Source organism: Penaeus vannamei, chromosome 20 (assembly GCF_042767895.1).
Source record: "Penaeus vannamei isolate JL-2024 chromosome 20, ASM4276789v1, whole genome shotgun sequence".
Classification (NCBI taxonomy): Eukaryota; Metazoa; Arthropoda; class Malacostraca; order Decapoda; family Penaeidae; genus Penaeus; species Penaeus vannamei.
In genome coordinates, this window is record NC_091568.1 from 6,636,833 (window position 1) to 6,641,832 (window position 5,000).

The 5,000-nt window shown below is 41.5% G+C and overlaps 1 protein-coding gene across 1 annotated transcript in view; it reads left to right on the forward strand.

Annotated features, from left to right (window-relative positions):
* Positions 1 to 775: 775 nt before the first annotated feature.
* Positions 776 to 5,000, forward strand: part of LOC113805868 (uncharacterized) — a gene marked incomplete in the record, with an annotated part of 48,997 nt that continues 44,772 nt past the window's right edge. Inside the window, 2 exon segments of the mRNA XM_070134865.1 lie at positions 776 to 890; positions 1,853 to 2,125.

A 5,000-nucleotide genomic window follows, 5' to 3' on the forward strand; every position in this document is an offset into this window, starting at 1 on the left:
TACTTCAAACAATGCGCTCATTTTTACCTTTGAAAGTGCGCGAATCCATCTTCCTTTCACGACAAGAAGGAGGACTACTCTCCCGTGAAAAAACAACTCACCTACGATTTGTATGCCTCGTAGAGAAGGAATTCACAGCGAGCTTCGTGAGTGATGGTGAGGGCGGGGGTGAGGTTAGGGTAAGGAGGAGAGGGGGGGGGGGTTGCGGTTCAGGAGGGGTGCAGCGGGGATGCGCAGCCTCTCTTCCCTATCGCGGACCTCAAGGGGGGTTCACTACTCTCACGGCAGTCGCACTTTCTAGCTGTGTGACGTAACTACAGGAGCAGCTCGGGACAATTTGCAAGTCCTTTGAAGTGCACGGTGTTGGTGTGCTGTGGATTGCGTTTGATCTTTTTATTTGTCTTTTAGATTAACCGTTCACATGTGCGGAAAAAAAATTACCCAAGTGATTTATGCTGTGTTTGGTACGCGCTAATAGCACCTCTATGAAAATTCACCCATGTATTAGAACGATAATGCCGTGGTTTCTGGAAATTGATCGACTACGCTATGCCAGCCGAAGTGCATACCACGCCAGGTCCTCCTCGTGAACGGCGACAATGCAGCTGCGAATAACCCCCGGCGTAAAGAACTCCATCTACGGGAAGTGTTTCTATTTACGCAAGGGGCTTTCGCGAATGGCATACAAAAAAGGGAGGGCAAATTAGGAGAATGTGGCACGACAAGTGAGTGATTTTTGATGTGGGTGGCGCGATACTTTAAATAGATCTGCTTTTCCCTCGCCTACAGTGTGCCAGAGACGTTCACCTGGGCCGTTACCACCCTTCCCCTCGCCCGTAGTGCAGCTTCCCCTCTGCCCTTACCACATAGCGGCCGCGCAGGATCCTCGGGTAAGGAGAGCCCTGCGGTGCCTTCTCCTCTCTCTCAGGAGTCGAGCATCGCCTGTCGAATAACGTCTTCGAGTCGGTGCGTGCTTGTGCTCTTCAACTCGTGGTAATTATAGTCGTATTGGACTCCTTTACCCCTTTCCTTCCGCGAGCACCAGCTGGTCTTCGCTTAGGCGCCTCTCTCACTCGCCTATTCCGCCCGTGTGAACCAGATCATCTCTCAGAGCTCCTTGAAAGAATTCTGTTTATGTGAAAAAGTTAATTTAGAAAGTGCTTTTTTTTTTAAATATTGAATATATTAATATTGTTGATTGTAACAATATTGATAGATCATATACGCATAAACATATGATAAAAGTGCACCGGGAGAGCTTAGGAAGAGATTTAAGAAATCTATCATCAGCAGGAAAACGAGACAGAAACGGGAGCAATGCGAATAAATATGAAGCTATAAAAAGAGCGAGAGAGGTTCCGATCGAAAGAGACAGCTGAGCGAACCGCCAGGATCTCGACCGAGAGTGGAGAGCGTCGGTCAAATATTCTGAAATGGAAGCTAAGCGTGATGGAAAGAAATGTCTTTGGCAAATGACAGAAGCAGAGATACATTTCCTCCTAATTGCACTTGACATAGTTATGCTAGCGACATGTAAGCTCGCTTCTTCAGGCGTTTTAAGGCGCAGGTGTGATCGCACGACTGAAGTGGAAGAGTGAGACGATGGGATAAATAGGATGTCTTGCGAGGAGTGACGAGGAGTTATTATTTCCGCCATTTCGTTGGTAGTATAATAACCCTTTTATACGTCAGTGCTTGGGAGAAAATAATAGCCGGGTGGGGAGACGATAACTTCAGAAGGTTGACTTGGGATGACTTAGGACTCCACTTTCGACTGACTTACTGACCGACTTTACAGTATTAGTGACTTAGAAGTTGACATTAGACTGACTTAAATGACCTTTCATTACAGAAACGACTTGGAAAAAAAATATATAATAAAGCCTACACCAAAACGACTTTTAGGAATGATTTAGATCACACAGGAAATGAAATAAAACAGAGTGCGATCCGAACGGAAAGAATAACATTTTGAATTTCGTGGAAGACGGGGCAACAGTGCATCCCAAAAAACTTTAACCCAAACACAGTGCTTAACAAGAGGATTTTCAGTGATACATCGAAGTCAGACTGATCGCCTGCATTCCCTTCAGTCTCGTTGGCGGGAAGCTCGACGTATCCTGAGGTAAGACTAAATTCCTTGCGATTGTCTTGTTTCGCCCTGAGTGATCGGAGGTAATCTGTAGGTGCTTGTTATGTTATGTTTTTGTTTTGATTTGTGAGTGAGTCTAGGCATTCGCTTGTTGTCATTTATTAATGAATCTAAGCTATTGTTTGTTATTATTTGTGGGTAAATCTAGGATTTTATTTGTTATTATTTGTATTGGTATAATGTGGGTGAATTTAAGGTGTTATTTGTTATTATTTATTGGTGAATATAACGGTCGTATGCTTAAAGAAATTGTAGAATTCACTCTTTGAAACACACAGCCCTCTACTAAGGAATAATACCTCTAAAATCAACTGATATGCCAAAATAACACAAGAGGATACCATCGTATTTTTGAAACTGACAGTCCTAAAGTTACGTCAAGACTCTACAAATCGTGAAGATTATAGCAGAAAAAAAATGTTTTAAGAACTGATTTGCATTGCACAATGTCTCTAGGCATACGGTCATATGCTGTGTGTGTATCATCATTTGTAGGTGAATTGAAGTTAGATTTGGTATTTGTTTTTATATTCGTTGGTGAATTCAAGTCACGTATATGATATTATTTGGAAGCGAATTATCATTTTTGGAGAACTAACTTTGTGTATTTAAAATTATCATTATTTATTTATTGTGGTGGGAATCTAAGTTGTATTTGTTATTGTATGTCGGCAAATTTTAGGTATGTCTTTGATATTAGCAGCGTATAAATAGATAAAAAAAATAGGAAAAAATACGTCACAATACATATATATTCTCATCCTTTGCCATAAGATCGGAATTTAGATAACGCATATCACACTCTCTAACGTCTGTCTCTTTGGCCGAAAAAAAGAGGAAAAAATGAGACGGACAAGAAGATATATGGTAGTAATGTGACTTGCAAGATTCGGGTAATAAAACTTCCTCGAAAAAATAATTTAAAAAAATGATAAAAAGTAGAGCATAAGAAAGTAGGGAAAAAAATGAAAATAAAGATAAAGATGTAAATAATACTGACACGCAAAGAATAACGTATCTTTATATGAATTCTACGCGTATGCAACGTGCATTAAGGATACGCCAGATGAAACACGAAAATTATAGGCCTACATAAATCACCTCACACTCTCCAATAATTTTAGAAAAAAACTCCTTACAATCTTTGAATCACGCCATTGCATACATTTACGAATCTTGTTGTATACATGTTTGTGAAATTGTCACATCCATTAGAGAGAATGAGGGAAAGAGAGAGAGAGAGAGAGAGAGAGAGAGAGAGAGAGAGAGAGAAAGAGAAAGAAAGAGAGAGAGAAAGAGGAAGACAGAGAAAGAGAAAGACAGAGAAAGAGAAATACAGAGAACGAGACAGACTGAGAGAGAGAGAGAGAGAATAAGAGAGAGAGAGAGAGAGCGAGTGAAAGAGTGAAAGGGAGGTAGTTAATTAGATAGATAGATATAGAGAGAGAATGAGACAGATAGACAGATTGAGATATAGATTGATTGAGATAGATATAGAAAGACAGAGAAAGAAAGAGAATCATTTTCTTTACAGAATCATTCATGATACAAGTAGCCCAATATTGACTAGATTAAGAATTCTCATAAATCATGGGACTCAAACTACGCACTTTGCTGCTGAACTGAATATCTGTGCCAAAATGTTGAAGTTTCAAGAATGTGCAAAGTTGAAAAAAACAGACTTCCTCTCGCATCCGAAGGTTTGCGAGAAGAAAGTTCATTTTCCTTCTCGTGATCGTCATAATTCAAAAATTTACGACCCAGCATTTTGCCATTGCTTCTAATCACTAATGATCAGCATAATTGCCGTATATTTCATCCCTGGTATGTTTTTTATCGCCAGCATCATCTCTCGATGACCACGGCATAAGAACAGGCCACATGGAGGGATAAGAGCGTTGCAACATATGAGGTATTTCGTCCTTTTTCTAATACGTCGAGAAACCTAGAGAGAACCCAGTGAATCTTTCTTTCGGACGAGACTCAACGCTAAGCTCGAGAACATTATCAGCAAGGACGGAGGACCATGTTACAGAGCGACGTGGGTGGCTTATTTACAACGGCAATTTACAAGGTATCTCTGAAACCCGTGGGTGGCTTATTTGCAAGGTCACTGAAGACCGGGTGTGGCTTGTTTACAAAGATGATTTACAAGGTCACCGAACGCCGTGGGTGGCTTGTTTATAAAGATCGAAGGAACCTTTTTTTATATTTAGAGATAAGGTGAGTCAACCCTCACTCTCAGCGCGGGAAAAAAACGGATTTGCAAATGGCGTCGGTATATCTGTTCCTCGCCATATCTCCGGCTAAATAAATGTCTATCCGTGTATTAATGTTCTTGACAAGACCTTATCGTCAGTCGGGATGAGATATGAGGATGAGGGATCACAGAGGGAGACTGTAGTGCCAGTGTTGGTGTTTTTTCTTTTTCGTTTTCTTTTTTTTTTAATTTCGCGGGAACGAGTCTGCGTGGGGTTGAAGAGAGAGAGTTCAGAAGGTGGGGATAAAAAGGGAGAGATTGAGGTGGAGATTGATAGGTAGAGAGAGAGAGAGAGAGAGAATGAAGGAGAGAGAGAAAGGGGGTAGTGGGGGAGGGAGATGGAGAGAGAGGGAGATGTAGGGAGAGAGAGATGTAGGGAGAGAGAGATGTAGGGAGAGAGAGATGTAGGGAGAGAGAGATGTAGGGAGAGAGAGATGTAGGGAGAGAGAGATTGAGGGAGGAGAGAGAGAGAAAAGAGAGAGAGAGAGAGAGAGAGAGAGAGAGAGAGAGAGAGAGAGAGAGAGAGAGAGAGAGAGAGAGAGAGAGATTAGGCAGAGAGATGGAGTATAGATTGTTGTTTGACGTTTA